Below are 25155 nucleotides of genomic sequence, written 5' to 3'. Positions count from 1 at the left end.
TGGTCCAGCAGCAGCCCTGACATGGAAACTCTATGACAAAATAAGTACATCAGGCAAATCTTCAACACCATTTCCCAGGAAAATTCTATTGATATCCGTGTGTAGCTATAATGCAGAGCAAAGAAGTGCCAGCCAGCTACCCGAAATTCAGCCTCTGGTCATCCCGTACTGCCCCCCCGCAACTGCATAGGGCAACTGTCCGCCCTGCATGGCTGCCGCCTGCTCAGTGCCCACCCCTGAGTACCTGCACAGCAACTACTTGCTGGGGCACCACCTCCATACTAGAGATGTGAAGGACTAGTTGATAGACTAGTCGCTTCCCCGCACCTGCTGCTGCCTCTAAGAGGAGGGGGTACTTCAAAGTGGCAGCGCCACTTGGATCCTGGGGCCAGACCCAAGGCTCCATGCAATGCTGCCATTTTGAAACACTGCGTATAGCCTGGGACCAGCGGGAGTGTCCCCAGGCTGCGTTTCAAAGCAGCAGTGCCGTGTGGAGCCCAGGATCAGCTGGGGACTCTCATACAGACCCTGGGCTCCATGCAGCACTGCTACTTTGAAATGCCACGTGCAACCTGAGGCCGGGCTCCCTGCGGCATTTCAAAACAGCAGCAATACATGGAGCCTGGCTCCATGCCGCACTTTCACCTTTGAAGTGTAGCCACAGTTGCTACACTTCAAAGATGGAGGCACCCTATCGACTAATTGTATAGTCAATGCAAAATGCATCGACTATTCACTTAGTCAATAGTTAAAATCCCTACTCCATACTGCCCCGTATTGCTGCCACCCACTCAGTCCCAAGTCCATCTGCCTGCACAGCATTGTACCCTGCATCCCTTCTGTTGCTTCATAGAACCATAGAGCTGGAAGAGACCTCAGGAGGTCAAGTCCAGCCCCCTGCCCAAGGCAGGACCAATCCCAACTAAATCAACGTAACCAGGGTTTAGTCAAGCCGAGACTTAAAAACCTCTAGGGATGGAGATTCCACCACCTCCCTAGGTAACCCATTCCAGTGCTTCACTACCCTCCTAGTGAAATAGTTTTTCCTAATATCCAATCTAGACCTCCCCCACTGTAACTTGAGACCATTGCTCCTTGTTCTGCCATCCATCACTACTGTGAACAGTCTCTCTCCATCCTCTTTGGAACCTCCCTTCAGGAAGTTGAAGGCTGCTATCAAATCCCCCTCACTCTTCTCTTCTGCAGACTAAACAAACCTAAATCCCTCAGACTCTCTTCAACACATGGCATCTCTTCCATGATGAGTTGCTGGGCATCCTCTGCATTGTAGGGCATCTTTTGCATACCCTTTCTCACACAGGGCTCAAGAAATGCAACCGTAAATGTCCCAGTCCTATGGGTCACTCGCAGCTCCAACTGCACTGATTCTTCACCCCACACACTGATTAGATCAAAAAACTCAGCATTACCCCAAGCAGGAGAGCATTGAGATCGATAGTCACCACCCCTGTTTCCTTGAGAAGACACACAACGTGCCACAGACATAGGAAATGGATTTAAATTACCTGTGGTTTACATTTGGTAGGGGAACATCTCTTTACTTGTAAACATTATGTGGCTGAAGGGCAGATGAGTTCATTGTGATGTCTAGAAGTGGCTAAATGGGGCATTGTGGGATGCATGCTGAAGTCCAATAAATTTGACAAAATCCCTACCTGGTACATACTGCATAACTGTCGACAGTGCAGAGACAAAAGTCCATTGCGGGGTTGGAAGGTTTCTTTTGCCAAAAACAGCCCTTTGTCATGATATTTGTCACATTGTAATGTGGATGCTCAGAGATTTTTTTGGTGACAAAAAGTACCAATGTAGACAAGACCTGAGACATAGTCCAAGGTGTTTTTTTTTCCCTCCAGAAAGTCACAAATCTGTTCTCCAGAGACAAAAGGCACAGACAGGTACCAGCGTAATCAATGAATTGTCATTGATTATCATCTGTTAAGTGGCCTTAGCAGGAAGAAGGGTATGAGCAAGCACATTACATATTAGCAATGAAGTAGTTGGGGCTCCCTAGACCTTCCGTCACCTGAAGCCAAGCTGGAGATAATCTTCAAAGGAAAAGATATAAAAATGAGGAAGAGAGTCCTCAAATCACCTCTCTCCCCATATCTCTACTCATGGCTGCTACAATATTTAGAAGACAAAGGAAGCATCACTGAACTACAGGAGAGGTCCTAGCTGGGAGGGTTTTCAGGCAGTAGAGGTTGCAGAAATCAAATGGGTGAAAATGGCCTTTGCTGTGAATGCATTTTACCTAGCTAAACTTAGTTACTAAGTTAGATGTTAGTTTGAATCTTATCTTTCATTTTCTTTGTAACCAATGCTGACTTTTATGCCTTATTACTTATAATCACTAAAAATCTTTCCATCTGTAGTTATAAACTTACTTATTGTTTCATCTAAACTAGTATGTTTGAATTGAAATATTTGGGAACTTCTATGTGAGATAACAGGGTACGCACATTTCATTTTTTATTGTTCAATTATTGATTTTCTATGACTGTGCATTGTTTAGAAGGAGACAGCTGGTTCGTACAGGATGCAGATTTCTGGGGGAAGATCTGGGACTGCAAATTTGCGGATGTTGCCCTGAATGTAATTCAGGAGTGGGGGTTAACTCGAACAATACAGTTTGGAAGTAAATTACTCCAAAAGGCTGCATATGAGCAGTGTGAGGAGTGGTTGCTCAAACACGGTACGTCAGCACTTGCTCCCTATCTCAAGATGGGGATGCAAATGTAGTGTACTGAAATTGCTAATGAAGCACGGGATTTAAATATCCCACACTTAATTAGCATAATTGCGTCTGGCTGCCATTTTGAAATCGCATTATTGCGAAATAAAATGCCCTGTGTAGCAACATTATTTCAAGAGAAAACCCTTCTCTTGAAATAACTGTTACTCCTCATACAATGAGATTTAACAGTTATTTCGAGAGAAGGGTTTTCTCTCGAAATAACGCTGCTACATGGGGCATTTTATTTCGCAATAATGCAATTTCAAAATGGCAGCAAATGCGATTATTGCTAATTAAGTGCGGGAAATCCTGCACTTCATTAGCAATTTCAGTACACTACATTTGCATCTCTATGTTGAGATAGGGAGCAAGTGTAGACGTACCCACAGTGAAGCAGTGTAAAATGTACCCTGGGGAATGTCACATTCCCCATCTGTAAAATGGGCATAAAAATACTTCAATGAATAGTCGTGAAACTTAATTTTTGGAATTTGTTTTGAGATCCTCAGATGAAAGAAGACAAGAGAGCAAACTATTATTATTCAGGATAAATGTATGGCAAATTTTGTCATGTTCTTCATATAAGACATTAGGAGTTCTGAATCCACAAAAATCATCCACCTGTGTTGTGTCAGAGCCCTTACCTAAAAAGCTGGAGACCTATAGTCTATTTTCCAAACAAAAGTCTAGCTGGAACATATAGTCACTTAAGATGCTGCAGTATTTTTTGAAAGAAATGAGGTAATTATGGACAGGATGTTCAGACTTCCACTAGAGGGTAGTATAAACAAATTGATAAATATGAACACCATATTACATTTATTTTTATATTGAGTGGTAATGAATCTTGCTTCAGACTCATAAGCACACAATTTTCCTACTGGCTGTGTTGATAACACTAAAACTACACTATTAAAGGCTGGTGACTACATGTGTTGTACCATTTTAAAAGAATAATAGCAACTTCAAAATACTACTTTCAAATATAAAGTTCTGTTATTTACAAACCATAGTGAGAACTTCATTTTCAAGCAGGGTTTGCAAGTTTGCTGACACATCCTAATGCTTGCTCTTCAAATGCACCAGTACCGTCATGTCTTCAGGCTAATGTATTGCTCAGGAAGCAAAGTGCCTTCTGTCCCATTTGTTCTAGGAAGTGAATGAAGGGAACAGTTATTGCAGCTTCTGTAATAGAAATGTAGCCGTGTTAGTCTGGTGTAGCTGAAGCAAAATACAGGACAATGTAGCACTTTAAAGACTAACAAGATGGTTTATTAGATGATGAGCTTTCGTGGGCCAGACCCACTTCCTCAGATCAAGTAGTGGAAGAAAATAGTCACAACCATATATACCAAAGGATACAATTAAAAAAAATGAACACATATGAAAAGGACAAATCACATTTCAGAACAGGAGGGAGATGCGGGGGGGGGGGGGGGGGGAGGATGGAAGGTAAGTGTCTGTGAATTAATTATATTAGAGGTGGGGAGAGTTAGATGGTATTAGAGGTGATAATTGGGGAAGCTATCTTGGTAATGGGTAAGATAGTTAGAGTCTTTGTTCATTCCTTCTCGGAGTTAGTTAGAGTCTTTGTTCATTCTGCTACAAAGACCTTTTACATCTGCACTTGAAAGGGAATTCTCTGAACTGTCATTCATGTTAAAATTCGACACTCTCCGAGAAGGAATGAACAAAGACTCAAACTATCTTACCCATTACCAAGATAGCTTCACCAATTATCACCTCTAATACCATTAGCTCACAGACATCTAACTCTCCCCACCTCTAATATAATTAATTCACAGACACTTACCTTCCTTCTTCCCCCCCCCCCCGCATCCCCCTCCTGTTCTGAAATGTGATTTGTCCTTTTCATATGTGTTCATTTTTTTAAATTGTATCCTTTGGTATATATGGTTGTGACTATTTTCTTCCACTACTCGATCTGAGGAAGTGGGTCTGGCCCACGAAAGCTCATCATCTAATAAACCATCTTTTTAGTCTTTAAAGTGCTACATAGTCCTGTATTTTGCTGCAGCTTCTGTGTTAGAGATGTCAGCATGAATAAAGGTATCACATTGTTACTTTAGCTCATGGTTAAATACCATTTTGGGGAAGAAGACACACCTGCTTCCATAACATTGGTTACGTCTAGACTGCAAGCTTGTTTCAGAATAAGCTTTTCTGGAAGAGATCTTCCACAATATCTTATTTCAAAAGGCAGCGTCCACACAGCAAAAGTACAATGAAAAAGCAATGTGCTTTTTCGAAAGATAGGGTCCAACCAATGTGGATATTATCTTGTATTTAAGGCCCCCCGGAACCAGTTCAGGCAGAGCATTAGGCCAGCAGTTGCTTCTGAGTGCTGTTGTCTAAGGCTAACTGAGATGTGTGTTTAAAGGGACCCCTCCGGACAGCCATTTCTCAGCTTCTGCTGCGTGCTTGCCTACCTCTCCGAGGGACAGCAAAGCTTTCACAGTGTGTGCTCTGGTTACCCAGCTTTTGGATGCCACAACACACTCCTAGCCATGAGCTGGAGCTGCCTCTGGGCATGCAGTGGCCCCATATGGCTGTGCTGCAGTTTCTGCAGCAGTTTAGCAGGCTGCCTTCATGGCCTTGCATGAGCTCAACACTGAGCTCATCACTGAAAACCCCTCCCTGTGTGTGGCAACTGCACCCCACAGTAGAGAGACACTTTTGGAGGCTGGACACCAGTTCTGACTGGTGGGACTAGTTGGTCATGGAGCGGTGGGACAACCAGCAGTGGCTGAAAAACTTCTGCATGCGGAAGGCCACCTTTTGAGGAGCTGTGTACTTGGCTTGCCCCTGCCCTCCATTGACAGGACACCCACCTGTGGCTCACCATCCCCGTGGAGAAGCAGGTCACCATCACCATTTGGAAGCTCACTACCTCAGACAGTTACTAGTCTGTGGGCAACAAGCTGGGCATGGGAAAGTCCACTGTCAGGGCCCTCCTCATAGAGGTAATACATTCTCAGGCTGAAGTCCCTTCAGGGAGAGAGGGGGAATACTGGAGAGGGGGACCCTAAGGAAAAGGGGGTGGGGTTTGGCCTGGGGGTGGGAAGACCCATCCCCAGGGTGTTGTGCCATCAACTCTGTCTTGCTGCACAGGGTCATCCGCTTGGGTGATCTGGACCCCATCGTGGCCGGATTTGCCACCCTGGGCTTCCCCAACTGCAGAGGGGCCATAAATGGAACCCTTATTCTCATCCGCGCACCGCAACATTGAGCTGCCCAATACATAAACCGCTATATCTCCTTGGTGCTGCAGGCCCTAGTCAACCACCATGGAAAGTTCACGGATATTTTCATCAGGCAGAGTGCATGACACCCGCATTTTCAGGAATTCCAGACTCTACCACAAGCTGGAGGCTGGCACATTCTTCCCTCAGTGAGACTTTCGGGTTGGGGATGTGTAGATGCCACTATGCATTGTGGGGGATGCAGCCTATCCCCTCATGCCATAGATGAAACTGTACATCAGCCACCTGGACCCCAGCAGGGACCAATTAAATGCCCACCTAAGCTGGGCCTACATCCAGGTGGCTTTCAGGTAGCTTAAGGTGCGGTTCAGGTGCCTCCTGATCCGCCTCAGTGTGAGGGAGAACAATATTTCTGAGGCGATGTCAACCAGTTGTGTTCTCCACAACATCGTGGAGAGGAAAGGAGTCCTTCCTACCTGGGTGAAGGGCAGAGGCTGGGTGGGAAGGAAGGGCCTTCGAGCAGCCGCACACAGCTGCAATCTGCCAGGCCCATCAAGTGGGCATGCGCATGCAGGAGGCCCTGAGGGAGAGTTTCTCTCAAGGACACCAGTAACTCTCTTCAGGTTCTCCCCACTAGGGGCCTGTGCCTTGCCCCCTATGTCTTTCCCACCACAACCCCACCATTCCCCCCTACTTTGTAGAGTCAATAAAGATACCACTTTTGTGTTGAAAACCAATAACTTTATATTATTTTTTAATAAAAGTAACTGGGGAGGAGGAGAGCTCAACCCGGAGAGGGAGGAGGAGGGCTCAGAACCAGGAAAGGGGCAGGGAGGAGGGGGGGGCTCAGGGCTGGGATGCCGCATGGTGCAGCTGGAAGTGCGGCCTCAGGTCCGGGGACCTCAGAGGTGGGTGGGGCCTGGGACAACAAGGGGGGTGGGTAAGAGGGAGTGCTGGAGTGAGGTCAGGCATGTCCGGGATGGGGGGGGCATAGGCATGGCAGTGGGGACAGGAGCAGGGGAAGCAGGAGAGTCAGGGGTCAGGAGCAGAGGGAGCAGGGTGGCAGGAGCAGGAACAGGAGCTGGGTGTGCCATCATGTCACGGATGGTGGCACACATGTTTTGGCCTGCTGCACAAGCTGAGCCCACATCTGGGTCCTCCACTGAGCGTCCTCCTGGACCTTCTGGGCTAGGGCCAGGGTCTGTTTCATGTCCCTGAGGACGGCCACGTGCTGTCTCATCAGGTCCTCCTGGACCCACCAGCACTTGCAGCTCCCCCAGAGTTGGGCAGCTGCCTCCGATTCCATAGATCGCCCCTCAGTCATGACTGGTCTGGCTGTAGAGAATAAAGAGGAAGAGGTGGTCAGTCGTCCATGCAGACCCTGTCCCTGAGGCCATGCCCTCCTCTGTGAGCTGTGACCAACAGTCCTTGGGCTAGAGGACAGTGATGTCCCAGGAGCAAGGTCATGTGTGGTCTGCATAGCAGGTCCTGCCACACAGGAGCCCCGAGGTGCCATGGGGATCATATTTCCTGCTCCTTCCCCCCTGCCCCCGGTCTCGCAGGCAAGGGATGCGTCTGTCCACACTGGAATCCCATGGGCAGGAGAGGGGACTGGAGCGGCCTGGCCTTCCATGGGGGCTGTGCACATACCTGGCAGTGCTGACCACAGGAGTGGGTGGTGCCTCGCACATTAAGTCATACCCATGTGTGGCACTCTTCAGTCTGTGTGTTGCTGTGTGTGTGCCCTTGTCCCCAGACTGCTTCCAGCGGGGGCTAGTGGTGGTGGGGGGTGTCCCTCCCAGGGGTCAGGTGTGTGTGTGGCCTCCCCAGAGCCTGTGATCAGGAGACCAGGGAGTGCTCCGGGGCTGCCTCCTGGGGCTGCATGACTTAGACTGGCTCTGCTTCCATGTGCACAGCATGCAGCACGATGTCCAGGCCAAGAAGGCTGAGCAATGATCGCACCACAGCCCCTTGACACCCATCTCTCCTGTCCTGTGTGTATGAAAAACTGAGAGGGGTATCAGCTCAAGGGTGAGTGTGACCGTACTAGCCATCTCCTCCAGCTCATCCTCGGCCTCCTCCTCCTGGCCAGATGGGTGTCTCTAGCCCCGAGTTTACCACCAGGGGTAAGGAAGAGGCTGCACAACCCCCCAGGATGCGGTGCAGTTCATTGGAGTAGGGGCAGGAGTGGGGTCCTGCTACAGAGTGAGAGCTCCGCTCCCTGCTGTAGCCCTGCTGTTGCTCTTTGACCTTGCTCCTCACTTGTTCAAGTTCCAGGAGTGGTGACTTCTTGTGGCCAGATCCTCGGCCATCCGGCTGTACATGTTGGTGTTGTGTCGTCAGGAGCTGAGATCCTGCAGGGTTTCCTCCTCACTCCACATCTCCAGGAGGGCCAGGATCTCTGCCCCGGACCACGATGGGGCACACCTCTTCTGGCCCTTGTCTGGGTCCTGGGAGCCCAAGTCAGGCTTCCTGTGAGGGCCAGGGAGGTCTTGGGGGGCTTGTGGCTGGGCAATGGCCAGGGCTGGCTCTAGGTTTTTTGCCTCCCCAAGCAAAAAAATTTTTGGCCCCCCTCCCCCACCTTTTTTTGGTTGGCTTTTACACATGGCAGGGCTCTGTGTCACAGTGGAACAGGCATTATATTTTTTGGGGGTGGTGGAATTAATGTTTTCAGAGGCTTGTGAATGGATTGTGTCCTGGGAGCAAAAGCCGCCTGCAGGGCTCTCCGGGGAAGGTGCGCACGCAAATGACATCAAATCCGCATTCTAAAACGGGACAGGGCTCCCAGAGTTGATTAACTGTGAGTCAGTTGTTTCTAAAAGCGCTCCCTCTAAAGAAGGCTTTACTGTATGAATTGCAAATTGCAAGACCAATGCCTGGCATGGGCTGGTGTAGGCTACTTCCCTCAACAGAAAATCGGTGCTGCAATGCAAACTTCCTGCCTGATGCTGCATCTGAAATGCATATGGCTATAGCAGGCTCTTTATTGGCCATTTGGCAGCCAAGCACTTCTTTTTCTATCACTGAATATACTTTATTGTGAAGAAAAGTATCAAGCTATATACTATCAGTAGGGTCGCACCAAACTCATGGTACATTTGGGTCAATTTCATATTCATAAGATTTTTAAAATAATACATTTCATGATTTTAGCTATTTAAATTGGAAAGTTTATTATGTTGTAATTGTAGAGGTCCTGACTCAAAAAGGAGTTATGCTGGGGCCACAAGTTGTTGGGGACTAGAGGGGTGTTGCTGTATCACTACCTTTACTTCTATGCTGCTGCTGGCAGCAGTGCTGTCTTCAGAATTGGGCAGCTGGAAAGTGGTGGTTACAGGCTGGGAGCCCAGTTCTGAAGGCAGAGCCGCGAGCAGCAGTGCAAATGTAAGTGTGGCTTGGGATGGTATTGCCATCCTTACTTCTGTGCTGCTCCTTGCAGATCTGGGCCCTCAGTCAGCAGCTGCCACTCTCCGGTCACCTAGCTCTGAAAGCAGCAGAGCAGAAACAAGGGTGGCCTGATACGGTATTGCTACCCTTACTTCTGCATTGGAGCTGGTGGGACACTGCCTTCAGAGCTGGGAACCCAGCCAACAAACACCACTCTTTAGCCATTCAGCTGTGGAGACAGCACAGAAGTAAGAGTGACAATATTGTGATACTCCTAAAATAACCCGGTGCCCCCCCTGCAACTCCTTTTTGGGTCAGGATCCCCAATTTGAGAAACTCTGCCCTCCATTAAATCTTTATAATATAGCGTACCCACACCACAAAGATTTCCTGGGGGCAGACAGATTTCATGGCCAATGGTGTTTTTCATGGGTGTGAATTTAGTAAAGCCCTAACTATCAGGTGTTCCTCTCCATCAACCTCTCAAAAAAAGACTGCCCCTAGAATAATCTCTAATGTGTTAATTTATAGTGTGAACTCCTTTTTGAACTTCAGGATATAGAGCACTGTTTGAAAGGAATGTTGCAGGTGTGTGTTCACAGCACCTGTATAAGGGCAGTGTCCCTAGTTATGTCAGTTAGCAGAGACACTATCATTGCAAAATAGGTTATAAACAGGTGCTAGTGGTCAGCTAAGCCTAGAAAGACATGCACTTGCCTTTTAGTCATGGGGATCTTGTATGCCTGTAAGGCACACATTTTATCCACTCAAGGTACACCTATACAGTAGCATTATTCCAGAAAAAACTGATGTTATTTCAAAATAACATAGTGTGCATCTACACAGCAAGCCGTTATTTCGAAATGATGTCGAGCTGGAGGACTTCTTACTCTGACTCCTGAAACCCTCATTTCATGAGGAGTAAGGGAAGTCAAAGGAAGAGTGTTCTTACTTCCACTTCCTGCTGTGTAGACAGCGCCAAAGGCCGAGTTAAGCTATTTTGACTTCAGCTATGCAATTGACATAGCTGAAGCGACACAGTTTAATTTGACTTTAGCCCTTCTATGTAGATGTGCCCTGAGACTTGTCCTCCATCAGCTCAATGTCCTAGGAACAGGCTTTTTTCTTTCTTACTGCTCATTTAGCTTGGTTCTGCCATTAATCCAGCTTTTCCCCACGACTGGAGAACAGCATCTAGAGGAGAATATCGGTCCTTGCTATAGATAATTCTGCTGTCCAAGTATGCCGCTGCATACCGACTGTGGTGTTAGAGTAACTGATCCACCAATGTTACAGTGATTGCCATCTCCTTTAACCTGAAAGGCATGGTGGTAACATGAAAGAAGCTGAGTGCAAAGATGAAAATAAGCCAGTATGCCCCAATGTGCAGTTCTGGCAAGAAGCAGACAGATAGGCAGTTGACTAAGGCACTTGGCCACAGGCGGAGGTGTGGCTGCTCCCAGTGCGGCTCTTGGGGCTCTCCTGCAGACTGCCACACTAAGCAGCAGGCAGCCTGGCAGGTCAATCCCAACACTGGTCCAGGGGTGCCTTTTAGGGAAAGGGGAGCTGAAGCTGTACATCTCTGGTGCTCTACTGCTCTTCTTCCCCATCCCCAACAATCAGGGAGCAAGGGAAAAGTGCACAGCCTGCGTGCATTCCTCTCCCTCCCAACCGTGACACCTGAACTCCCCTCCCCATCATGCCCAGCCCCTGCCCTGAGCCTCCCACACTCCACCCCACACTTACATGTTTTACAAGTACTGTTATATCACCCGCCCCCCCCCCCCCCATCCCTTTGCCCTGAGCACCCCTGGCTGAGTGGCATAGAAAAAGTTGTCTTCTCCTGGGAATCCAGTGCTAAATGGATCTGCCAACACAGCTTTTTCAAATCCAAAGTGGTCATGTGTTTGGATTTTCCCAATTGGCCTAGAGTTCATGGCATGTCTTGTGTGATGTTATCTGACTGAAATGTTAGACATCTTGTTAAGATGTGATTAAGAACTAGGGGTCACCAAATGAAATTAATAGGTAGCAGGTTTAAAACAAACAAAAGGAAGTTTTTCTTCACACAGCACACAGTAATCCATGCAACTCCTTGCCAGAGGATGTTGTGAAGACCAGGGCTACGTCTACACTGGCCCCTTTTCCGGAAGGGGCATGTAAATTTCACTAGTCGTCGTAGGGAAATCCGCGGGGGATTTAAATATCCCCCGCGGCATTTAAATAAAAATGTCCGCCGCTTTTTTCCGGCTTTTAAAAAAGCCGGAAAAGAGCGTCTAGACTGGCCCCGATCCTCCGGAAAAAGTGCCCTTTTCCGGAGGCTCTTATTCCTACTTCAAAGTAGGAATAAGAGCCTCCGGAAAAGGGCACTTTTTCCGGAGGATCGGGGCCAGTCTAGACGCTCTTTTCCGGCTTTTTTAAAAGCCGGAAAAAAGCGGCGGACATTTTTATTTAAATGCCGCGGGGGATATTTAAATCCCCCGCGGATTTCCCTACGACGACTAGTGAAATTTACATGCCCCTTCCGGAAAAGGGGCCAGTGTAGACGTAGCCCCCAGGACTTTAACAGGGTTAAAAAAAAACAACTAGACAGATTCATGGAGGATTCATTGAGGTTATTTCCATCAATGTCTATTAGCCAGGATGGGTAGGAATGATGTCCCAAGCCTAGGGCTGGGCAAAATACGGCCCGGGAGCTGGATCCGGGCCACAGACCACCCTTCAGGCACACAGCTGCTGCATGTTTAAAGTGCAATCCAGCAGCTCTCTACTCTGGAGGGAGGGGAAGGCTTTGTGTGATCTCCCTGCCCCCATCCCAATCCTCAGCTCCTAGTGTACAGAAACAACCAGCCAATAGGAATTGACCCCAGCCAATCTCTCAGCTCCTATTGGCTGGAAACAACTAGCCCATATGAGCTTTGAGATTGTCCTGGGGAATGAGAGTAGCACAAGACTCTTCCCCATTCTGGAAATGAGCGCCATATGGAGGGAACGAGCCTGCAGCTCTAACTGATCTGGGACTGCAGCAGGAAGGGAGCCTGGCCTGTTTTACGGGTGCTGTCCAGGAGACACTTGGTAAGCACCTTCCAGCCAGAGCCTGCCTCTGACACCCCTAACCCTCCTGCATCCCAATTCTCTCCACCAAGTCACCTTCTAAACCCTCTGCACCCCTCCTGCCCCAGGTCACAACTCCCTCCCAGGCCTTGTACCTCCTCCTACACCCCTCCCCCAGGCCAGAATCCTCTCCTGCACCCACACTCCCTTCCAGACCCTATACCCCAATCCCCTGACCCAGGTCACAACCCCCTCCTTCACCCAAACTCCCTCTCAGACCTCACACCGTCTCCTGCACCCCAGTCCCTTACTCCATGCACACTTCTGCACCCAACCTCCATCCTAGACTCCACATCTCCATTACAGAAAGTGCAGCCCTTGACCACTTTCCAAAATCATGGAGTGGCCCCCCCACCAAAAATTATTGCCCACCTCCGCCGTAGCCTCTGATTGTCAGAGACAGGGAATGGATGACAGGAGAGGGATCACTTGATGATTCCTTGTTCTGTTCACTCCCTGTGGGGCATTTGGCATTGACTAGATGGACTTTTGGTCGGACCCAGTAAAACCCTTCTTACGTTCTTACATGGCTAGAAAAGTTCAACCAGCTCATAGGCTGAATGACCCCGGTCGACTTCTGAAGACTTGTTAGGAAGATATGTAAATGATTGTTGGGGTATTACATTAGGTTAGAGTAGAACACTGAAATGTAAACCTATATGGTTCGAGTGGTAGAACGGTAGGGATCTGCTCAGTTCTTGTGATGTGAACAAACAATTCCTGTCTATTACTATAATCTCAATTCTAGATTAAAAGGGAATATTAATATTTGTGATGAAGTTTGAAGTAGCATTATTTTCTATATGTCTCTTTGAAGGTTATATATGAAATGTTTAATGGATAAAGTACCCTGATCTAATTGCCATGATATTTAGGAGAATGGTTACATCAAAGGCCTATTGTTCTCCAAGGCTAAGAGGCTGCTGGAAATTAAGTATGAAGGCACACTGGACATTATCCTTTTTCATAGCTGCTTAGATGTTCATGGGGAAAGCTGCAAGACAGAAATAATGAAATCCCTGGACACTCTGGTGCCTCTAAAACAGACATTGATTCTGGGCTGATGCTGAAAGATCCATCTGCAACTACAAAGCTCAACAACTCAATGAATCTGATCACAGAACTTTATTCACGTCTGCATGTATTTGATTCCTATAACCAATTTCAACTCTCATCTTTCCTTCTTTCTTTTCATAAATAAACCTTTACATTTTGATAATGTTTGTCCATCGTGTTCGAAGAGGACCTTGACATCTAATGAGTTGTGGGCTGTCCACGGTGTGTCCGGAGATGGCTGATAAGGCCAATGCAGGCACGAAATGTTCTGCCACATGTCGGGCAGACATGTGCAGGCACCACTGTTGCAGCATTTGCAACTCTGGCTTTACAGAGTGCTCACTTCTCTTGTGCTATGGTTGTCCTTCTGGCTTCAGATGTTTGACAGCCTTGGTGGATCAGCATGCGCCATGTCGATCAGTCTTGTACCAGGGTCTCCCAGAAGGTGGTGTCAATTTCCAGGGACTTGAGAGAGGCTTTAAGCGTGTCTTTGTATCTCTTCTTTTGTCCCCCGTGCGATCGCTTTCCTTGAGACAACTCACCATAGAAGAGCTGTTTAGGGATGCGATGGTCTGGCATCCTTGCAACATGGCCAGCCCAGCGTGTCTAGGCTTTCATCAGCAGGGTGTGAACTGCTCTAAAAGGGTATGTCTACACTACCCCGCTAGTTCGAACTAGCGGGGTAATGTATGCATACCGAACTTGCTAATGAAGCCCGGGATTTGAATTTCCCAGGCTTCATTAGCATAAAGCCGGCGCCGCCATTTTTAAAAGCCGGCTAGTGCGAACCCCGTGCCGCGCGGCTACACGCAGCACGGGGTTCGCACTAGCCGGCTTTTAAAAATGGCGGCGCCGGCTTTATGCTAATGAAGCCCGGGAAATTCAAATCCCGGGCTTCATTAGCAAGTTCGGTATGCATACATTACCCCGCTAGTTCGAACTAGCGGAGTAGTGTAGACATACCCAAAAGGACTTCTGTGTCTGGCACCTTATCCTGCCATTTACATTTTAGATACTAAAAGACTGGCAATAGCATGATTTTTGTGTAAGTCTATGCTTGTATATTGACCTGGGTGTATTGCTGATCCTTTGGGATCAGAAGAGCCTATTATTTCATGAGAATGATTGTAAGGAAATACTCATCTCTGAAACCAGTGTTTTTGATGGTGTTATAAAACTGGAATGCCTCAGGATTCAGAAACTGCTTATGACTGGTTAGCCAGTGTGGTGAAACAGAAGTTATTTTTATGAATGGTGTGATACATCTTATGGGCAAGCAGCATTTTGGGACATATTTGCTGTTTCCCAGGGGTGTAACCTGAATTTGGCATTCTCAATTATGACCCCCAAAGACCAAATTCAGAAACTGAGTTCAATGTTTTGAAATTACACAAAAACGTGGTGAGCCATCCAGCCTTAGAACCAGCACAATAAGGCTCTGTGGTGGAGTGGATATATCCCACACTAGAGGGAGGGGAGTGAAAGGCCTGTGGGTGGAGGAAGCACCGCCCCTTTTAACCAACTGGGCATGCTCTCAGTGTGGAGACTGTATAAAAGGCTTTGGTACAGCTCAGTCAGGGGGAATGGCAAGGAGGGAGGGAGCTCGGGCTGGAGCTAGCCTGGTTGTTACAGCTGCCCTCAGAGCAGGGTTGGGTACGCCGAGCCACACTGAGGACTGAACCGCATCCCTGAGGTGGTAGGAAGCGGCCCAGGGCAGAGGGTTATCCTTCCGGGAGCTCAGCATGTTTCAGGTGGAGTCCCCGCTGAGGTGGCAGTGCAGTCTCCGCTGCCAACAGGGCCCTGGGTCGGGACCCGGTGGAGTGGGAGGGTCTGGGTCCCTCTACCCTCACCCCAACTGGTGCTCGGCTCTCTAACAGCTGGGGAGAGCCCACCGGTAACCTAAGCCTCTAGGCCAGAGTGTGTTTGGGACTAGGCCCGTAGGAGCTGCATTTACCCTGGCTAGAGGGCACTGAACTTGGTGACTAGGTCCGTAGGGGCTGTATTTACCCTGGTTAGAGGGCACTGAACTTGGTGACTAGGCCCACAGGAGCTGTATTTACCCTGAGAGAGGGAACTGAACTTTGCGACTAAGCCCATAAGGGCCATATTTGCTCTGATATAGGAAGTGGAACTGTGAGACTAACCCCATGGGGGCGGTGTGTCCCGTGACAGGGGGCTTACCCTGTGACAGGTTCCTCTTGTTCCTAGAGGACTCTTCTATCATCCCAGGCTCTAACATGGTCTTGATCTTGTTGAGGACCAGTCAGAAGGGGTCTTTCTATGTTACCTTATGGGGTTCTGCATTAGCATGACATTGTGCACCTTCCTGGGGACAGATGAAAGTACCTGTGGGAAAGTGGTCTCCAGTTGGAGTGCTCATTCCCTTTGCTTAGGGTATGTGTTCTTTCAAGGGCTAGTGGGTTTTTGTTTAGGCATCTACTAACTTGGAATTTTAGTATTAGTTCCTCAGGATATGGTGAGATGAAAAGGTTTTCCCAAGCTTTCCAGGGTTTCAGTACATTTACATGGTAAATCTGTGGTTTTCTTCCTTGGTTATGTGATCCACAGTCTCACTTTCTTTATCACCTCATAAAGGTCTTACCACTGGGTTACTAATTTTGATTCAGAGCTTAGAAAAAGTAGTGGGACTCTAATGCTTTTCTAAAAGACATGCATCCATGCCCTTTTATTATGATATTGTTTTGTTCATGTGCTTCCTTGAGATGTTCTTTTAGTATATGTTCCCATAGCTTCAAGGGATGTGCCGAGGCTGTTTCCCACTCTGCCACTATGAATGCAGAAGTTGGAGGCCCACAAGAGCACTCCAAAACCTTGCTTTTATAGGCACTGGTCACAAAATGTTCCCCCAAAACCCTCACACCCAGATTTTGGGGGACTTGCTGCCACCATCAAGTGCTTCTGAACCCCAAAATAAAAAACACAAACAGGGTAAATACTTGAAATCAACTCTAAAAGAGCAAGAAAAAGAAAGAGAAAAACAAGTTGCTGTCTCTGGTAGCTGATCCTTCAGTCAGAGGCATGCAGATACACATAGACAGACCTTCTAGGACACAAGAATCAACCAATACTGGTTAATAATAATAATAATAATAATAATAATAATAAATAATAAAACCTTTATTATCAAAACAAAACTGCAGTTGCAAGCACAGAATCATAGAACACTAGAACAGGAAGGGATCTCGAGAGATCAAGTCCAATCCCTTGCCTTCACTGCACAACTCAGTACCACCTACACCATCCCTGATAGATGAAACAAAATACAGGACTATGTAGCACTTTAAAGACTAACAAGATGGTTTATTAGATGATGAGCTTTCGTGGGCCAGACCCACTTCCTCAGATCAAGTAGTGGAAGAAAATAGTCACAACCATATATATGTTAATCTCCACCTCAGTCCAAGTGTGTACATTTTTAATATATATGGCAACATCTTCTCCCTTTTCCCCCCCGACTATCCTTCCTGAGTAAGCGGTACCCTTCCATACCAATATTCAAATTGTGTGTATTATCCCACCAAGTCTCCGTGATACCAACAATGTCATAGTTGTTTTTTATTAGCACTTCCAGTTCTTCCTGCTCGTTATCCACCATGCTTCTTGCATTTGTATATAGGCATCTAAGATACTCATTTGACCTTGCCTCCCAGTTCTGCCTTGTCCCTTTTTCTCTGTTATTATAGCCTATCCTCCCTCCCATTTCCGACCCATCTCCTAGGTCTCCATGTTCTTCACTTACCTGTGCACTTTTGGTCACCTGCCACTGTTGAACCTAGTTTAAAGCCCTCTTCTCTAGGTTAGCCAGTCTGTATCCAGATATGGTCTTCCCCTTCCTCGAAAGGTGAACCCCATCCCTCTTTAGGAGTCCTTATTGGAATATCATCCCGTAGTTGAGGAAGCCAAAGCCTTCCTGGTGACACCATCTTTGCAGCCAGGCATTCACATCCAGGATGCACCTGTCTCTGCCTGGGCCTTACCTTTGACAGGAAGGACTGAGGAGAATATCACCTGTGCTCCAAACTCCTTCACCCATACTCCCAGAGGTAGGGGAGTGGGTCACAGAACATCTTTCTTTCCCCCTTCCCCTCCTTCCCTTCTGCTATTTATTTCGAGTTTCCTTATCCTCTAATCATAACTCCGGTCATCTGAAGAAGTGGGCTGTGCCCACAAAAGCTCATGATACCATCTACATGTTTTGTTAGTCTATAAAGTGCTACCAAACCATTTGCTTGCTGGTTTTTTCCATACTCCTAGAGCCCTGTAGTCACTCTTGATCAGCTGTGTGTCATACCTTGCAGTATCATTAGTGCCCACATGGATGAGTAGCATAGTAAATTGGCTAGGCGATAAAAGCCCAATACATAGTTTCAGGGAAAGTACCTGGGCAGTAATCCTTAGTTACAAAAAAGAAAAAGGAAAACAATAAGCCCTGGTAGACTATCCAAACCTTTCCCTACTTACACATTTCAAGAAATCCGATCTTGGAGAGAGAAGCAACTCCCTCAATACCTGGGTGAAACTGCTCTCTCTAATCTTAAAGAAACAAAACAAAAACACCCTCTTCTCCAGTTTGAAATGCCTATCTGCACTGTTATTGGCTGACTGCCTGACACCTTTGCTAGGTACCTGAGTTAATCCCTTGGGTGCTGGTCAGCACTCCTGATTATGACAGGAGGTGAAAGGTTAACTGGGTACATTGAAGGCAGGAAAAGCTCTGGCTGCCTGTAGCAGCTGCTGTCCATGGAAGATCTCAACACAATACAGGCAGGGGTTGCAGCACCATGCCTGCAGCAGGGGAGGAAGAGAGGGCCTTCTGCAGTCCCCCCACTCACCCTTTAATTGGTTAAACACAGTTTAAACAATTAAACAGGATTTTCATTCCTCACTGCCTCCAGTCTTTCTCATAACTTTTAAACAGAGGGCAATACATTTTCATCTCTCTGGCTTTCCCAGGTTTCCTAAACCTGGATGAGAATGTCTGCAGGTTGTCATTCATACAGAAGTTTGAAAGGGCACTTCTCTGATGGCAAAGAATAAGACTGGTAGTAGTTGGTCCTGGCATCAGAGATCCCAAGCAATGAATTTCCTGAGAATCCTCTTGAGGGTCTGAAGCATTCTACTACAGCATACATGGATGTGTATAATGCTTTGATTTTTAATAGTTCCCAAACTTTTCACCAGCCAGGATGTGAAATTTGCCCCCTGGTTTGTTAGGACCTCTTTGGAAAACCCTTAGTCTAGCCTTAGTTTGTGAGATCCATAAGAGGGTATCCTCTTTTCGGTCTGGAAAGTGCTTACTACACTGTGGGTATTATATAAACAAACAATAAATACATAATGCTGAGAGATTGCACCACTGAGAAAAGTAACTGAAGAGATAGAAAAAGGATCTAGCATTAAACTTGTTCACACCAGGTCCTTGATTTAGTTACATTTTCTAAGTGTTTCATAAAATGGTAGATTTGCTTCTTCCATTAACTTCAAGACCATGCAGCACTTTGGACATTTAATATTCATTGCCATTTTGGTTACATGAAAAAGAAATAATAACATATTAAAATTGTGCATCACAAACTATTAACTTTAGTTGAAAATGTAGGTGCACAAAAGTTATGATCTCACCCATAATACCCATATCCAAATTATAGAATGGGAGTTGTATCTGTGGATAAGAATCCAATGTAATCCTCTTATTTTCTGACTAGAGGGTATCTGCAAAAGTCAATATAGTCTTGTCTTTTATATACTGTATTCTCCTCAGCAATGTCATCTCTGTAAAATAAACAAAGTGTATTCTGTTCTTTAAATAATGATGTGGTTAAACAAGTTTGACTCATTTATGAATACTAATTTGGGTATGTAAAATAGGTTGTGTTAATTGTACTCAAAACAGCCGAGAAGCACAACTAATTTCTTTCTCTCTTTAAAATCAATTATACAGAAAAGAGCATTGCTGTTAGAATGTCATAATACAAAAATACGATATACTTAGGGTTTGTCTCTACATACAGAACTGTAGCATCATAGCTGTACAAATACAACTGTGCTGCTTTAGCATGCGTGATGAAGATGTTGTGTGCTGCTGATGGAAGAGAGCTCTCCCCTTGACATAGAAAAAGTGTTCTGTCAGCGACATAAGCCATGTCAGCAGGTGAGGCTCTCCTGCTGATTTAGCACTGTGCACGTGAATGCTTATGTCAGTGTAACTTACGCTGCTCAGGAGTAGGAGTGGGGTGAATATTTATGCCCCAGAGTGACAGAAGTTTTGCTGACATAGGCCATAATGTAGACCTAACCTAAGCTACATTTTAGGAAAGCACTATTATATTACAGTGCCAGTATCTCTCTAATATACAAGTCAGGTGTACACTTAATTGATTATTTTATAAATGCCTCTGGAAGGGACAGTTTTAAGTGACATTATGTTTTTCATGTATTATACAAGCTTTTTCATAGCTTGCCAGTAAAACCAGGGACAAATCTATTTCCTGAAAAGGGTTTGAAAGTAAACAAAAAGGATGGAAGCTGGAAAGAAGCAACTTTAGTTCCATGTTCTTAAAAATATAGTTGTAATGTTTGATAACTCATCCAAAATTATTTGAATTTGAGATTGAATGACCATTATAAATAGTTCACATACTACACTGTACATTACACTGATTTTAGTGTATTCTGTACTAATCCAGGAAGAAGCCAGGCAATAGCACAATTAAGTTAAAACTGAATTACAATACTACATACAAAGTCTTGATCTAAAAAACTTAAATGAATATTAGAGGAAATGTTTTTTTGTCTGCTTAATTTATTCGTGTATCTGTATCTCAAGGATAAAATCTTGGCTCCATGGAGGTCAATTGAAGTTTTGCCAGAATAACTGCTTCTACACTAGCACTTTTGCTTACACAGATATGTTGATTAAACAAAAGAAACAAACAAACCCCATGAAAAACACGTCCCTAGCCTCAACAAAGCTATGCTAGCAAAACTTTTAAGTAGAGACCTGGTCTTATTCTCCAGAGTTCAGGATAAAAATGAAGAAGCAGGTATAAGTGAACAGGCTACCTGGTGAGAGTGAGAGTGAGAGTACTTGCTTTTGGTGTGGTGAGTTTGCTCGACAGTTTGAATTTTGTTTGTTTGAATTCTGATAATGATTTCAGGTGACTGCAGTTTCAGTTTCAGCTACTGTGGCAGTTGGGACTGAGTGCCTGACCCTTTGTTCCCTCAATTAGTCCCTTGATTGCATCTGGTCAGCCTTCCCCTGTGTGACTCACAAGGGGGCAGGCCTGGCCTAGGCAAGCAGGCTTTAAAAGCCAGAGGCAGAGCGACCAGGGAGTGAAAGCAGACAGGGGAGTTTGAGAGGGACTGCAAGAGATCCCACCGCTGAACAAGCTACATGGTAAGGGTGAGGGTATGGGTACTCGCTTTTGGTGTGGTGAGTTTACTCGACTGTTTAAATTTTGTTTGTTGAATTCTGATTCTGATTTCAGGTGACTGCAGTTTCAGTTTCAGCTGCTGTGGCAGTTGGGACTGAGTGCCTGACCCTTTCTTCAGGGAGTTTGACAGAGAGAGGCCTATGATGGTCAGGAAGACCCACAATGCCTTTGCCAGCACTGCTTCTCTCTCCTTCACCTGCGCTTGTAGCCAGACAGAGCGCCTAAGCATGGATGCCTCTACTCAGATCCTGGTGTAGTTTTGCAGGGACTGTGGCTTGCAATTCCCACTTACTGATATCCAGGCTGGGGGGACCATCCAATGTGAAAGGTGCCTGCTGGTGGAATCTCTCAGGCTGCAGGTGGGAGAGCTACAGGAGGAGGTGGCTAGGTTGAGGAGCACCCAAATCCATGAACAACTCCTGGATCGTGTTCATGAGGAGACAGCTGAGGTAGCTGTCTCCGTACACAGGACTGCGGGCACACTGCTGTTGGAGGAGACAGCTCAGGGTGGACACTGGCAGCTGGTTACTTCTGGCAGCAGGCCGTGCTCCCTCCCCCGCTCCGAACCCTCCTGCCGTGGTACTAGGAAACCATTATGCTCTTCTTGATACAGGAGTTAAGGAATCACCCCCTACACTGGAGGAGGAGAAGCCCTGTACCCCCAAGGCTGGGAGGTCTGCTGCCACCACTGAGAATAGGAAACATAGGGTAGTGGTGATCGGAGACTCTCTTCTGAGGGGGACGGAGGTGCCCATCTGTCGCCCTGACACTTCATCTCAGGAGGTATGCTCTCTATCGGGGGCCCGTATCCGAGATGTTACGGAGGCATTGTCGAGGATTATCCGGCCCTCTGACTACAACCCCATGCTACTCATCCATGTGGACACTAATGATACTGGGAGGTGTGACACTGAGCAGAACAAGAGTGACTACAGGGCTCTGGGAGTACAGGTGAAGGAGTTTGGAGTGCAGGTGGTATTCTCTTCGATCCTTCTTGTCGAAGGTAGGGGCCCAGGCAGAGACAGGTGCATTCCTGGAGGTGAATGCCTGGCTGCGAAGATGGTGTCGCCAGGAGGGCTTTGGCTTCCTTGACCATGGGATGCTATTCCAGAAAGGACTGCTAAGCAGAGATGGCATTCACCTTTCGAGGAGGGGGAAGACCCTATTTGGACATAGACTGGCTAACCTAGTGAGGAGGGCTTTAAACTAGGTTCGATGGGGACAGGTAAGCAAAGCCCACAAGTAAGTGGAGAACATGGAGACCTGGGAGATCGGTCGGAAATGGGAGGGAGCATGGGCTATAATGGCAGAGAGAGAGGAGGGTCAGGGAAAAACTGGGAGGCAAAGGTCAAATCAGGATCTTAGATGCCTATATACAAATGCGAGAAGTATGGGCAATAAGCAGGAAGAACTAGAAGTGCTAATAAATAAGTACAATTATGACGTTGGCATCACAGAAACTTGGTGGGATAATACACGATTGTAATGTTTGTATGGAAGGGTACAGCTTGCTCAGGAAGGATAGAAGGAAAAAAAGGGAGGAGGTGTTGCCTTATATATTAAAAATGAACATACTTGGAGTGAGATGGACTTAGGAGACGGAAGTGTTGAGAGTCTCTGGGTTAGGCTAAAAGGGGTTACAAACAAGGGTGATGTCATGCTAAGAGTCTACTACAGGCCACCAACCCAGGTGGAAGAAGTATATGAGGCTTTTTTAAACAACTAACAAAATCATCCAAAGCCCAAGGTTTGGTGGTGATGGGGGACTTCAACTATCCAGATATATGTTGGGAAAATAACACAGCAGGGCACAGACTATCCAATAAGTTCTTGGACTGCATTGGAGACAACTTTTTATTTCAGAAGGTTGAAACGCTACTGGGGGTGGGGGGGAAGCTGTTCTAGATTTGATCCTAACAAATAGGTAGGAACTGGTTGAGAATTTGAAAGTGGAAGGCAGCTTGGGTGAAAGTGATCATGAAATCATAGAGTTCACAATTCTAAGGAAGAGTAGAAGGGAGAACAGCAAAATAGAGACAATGGATTTTGGGAAGGCGGCTTTTGGTAAGCTCAGAGCAGATTCGTAAGGTCCCATGGGAATCAAGACTGAGGGGAAAAACAACTACGGAGAGTTGGCAGTTTTTCAAAGGGACATTAAGGGCCCCAAAGTAAGCTATTCTGCTGCGTTGAAAAGATAGAAAATATGGCAAAAGACCATCTTGGCTTAACCATGAGTTCTTGCATGATCTAAAAATAAAAAAGGAGTCATATAAAAATTGAAAGTAGGATAAATTACAAAGGATGAATATAGGCAAACAACACAGGAATGCAGGGGCAAGATTAGAAAGGCAAACGCACAAAATGAGCTCAAACTAACTAAGGAAATAAAGGGAAACAAGAAGAAGAATACATTTATAAATACATTAGAAGCAAGAGGAAGACCAAGGACAGGGTAGGCCCACTGGTCAGTGAGGAGGGAGAAACAGTAACTGGAAACTTGGAAATGGCAGAGATGCTCAATGACTTCTTTGTTTCGGTCTTCACCAAGAAGTCTGAAGGAATGCCTAACATAGAGAATGCTAGTGGGAAGGCGGGAGGTTTAGAAGATAAAATAAAAAAGAACAAGTTGAAACTCACATAGAAAAGTTAGATGCCTGCAAGTCACCAGGGCCTGATGAAATGCATCCTAGAATACTCAAGGAACTGCTAGAGGAGGTATCTGAGCCTCTAGCTATCATCTTTGGAAAATTATGGGAGACAGGAGAGATTCCAGAAGACTAGAAAAGGGCAAATATAGTTCCATTTATAAAAAGGGAAATAAGAACAACCCAGGAAACTACAGACCAGTTAGTTTAACTTCTGTGCCAAAGAAGATAATGGAGCAAGTAATTAAGGAAATCATCTGTAAACACTTGGAAGGTGGCAAGGTGATAGGGAACAACCAGGATGGATTTGTAAAGATTATATCATGTCAAATCAATCTGATAGCTTTCTTTGATAGGATGATGAGTCTTGTGGATAAGGGAGAAGCGGTGGATGTGGTATACCTAGACTTTAGTAAGGCGTTTGATACAGTCTCGCATGATATTCTTATTAAAAAAACTAGGCAAATACAACTTAGATGGGGCTACTGTAAGGTGGGTGCATAACTGGCTGGATAACTGTACTCAGAGTAGTTATTAATGGTTCACAATCCTGCTGAAAAGGTATAACAAGTGGTGTTCTGCAGGGGTCTGTTTTGAGACTGGCTCTTTTCAATATCTTCATCAATGATTTAGATATTGGCATAGAAAATATGCTTATTAAGTTTGCAGATGATACCTAACTGGGAGGGGTTGCGACTGCTCTGGAGGATAGGGTCATAATTCAAAATGATCTGGACAAATTGGAGAAATGGTCTGAGATAAACAGGATGAAGTTTAATAAAGACAAATGCAAAGTGCTCTACAATCAGTTTCACAGGTACAGACTGGGAAGTGACTGTCTAGGAAGGAGTACGGCAGAAAGGGATCTAGGGGTTATAGTGGACCACAAGCTGAATTTGAGTCAGCAGTGTGATGCTGTTGCAAAAAAAGCAAACATGATTCTGGGATGCATTAACAGATGTGTTGTGAGCAAGACACGAGAAGTCATTCTTGCACTCTACTCTGTGCTGGTTGGGCCTCAGTTGGAGTATTGTGTCCAGTTCTGGGCACCGCATTTCAAGAAAGATGTGGAGAAATTGGAGAGGGTCCAGAGAAGAGCAACGGGAATGATTAAAGGTCTAGAGAACATGACCTATGAAAGATGGCTGAAAGAACTGGGTTTGTTTAGTTTAGAAAAGAGAAGACTGAGGGGAGACATGACAGCCGTTTTCAGGTATCTAAAAGGGTGTCATAAGGAGGAGGGTGAAAACTTCCTCATCTTGGCCTCTGAGGATAGAACAAGAAGTAATGAGCTTAAACTGCAGTAAGGGAGGCTTAGGTTGGACATTAGGAAAAAGTTCCTAACTGTCAGGGTAGTTAAATACTGGAATAAATTGCCCAGGGAGGTTGTAGAATCCCCATCTCTGAAGATATTTAAGAGTAGGTTAGATAAATGTCTATCACGGACAGTCTAGACAGTATTTGGTCCTGCCATGGGCGCAGAGGACTGGACTCAATGACCTTTCGAGGTCCCTTCC

Source organism: Pelodiscus sinensis, chromosome 8 (assembly GCF_052426305.1).
Source record: "Pelodiscus sinensis isolate ZL-2025 chromosome 8, ASM5242630v1, whole genome shotgun sequence".
Classification (NCBI taxonomy): Eukaryota; Metazoa; Chordata; order Testudines; family Trionychidae; genus Pelodiscus; species Pelodiscus sinensis.
Note: the sequence above shows the minus strand (reverse complement) of the source record.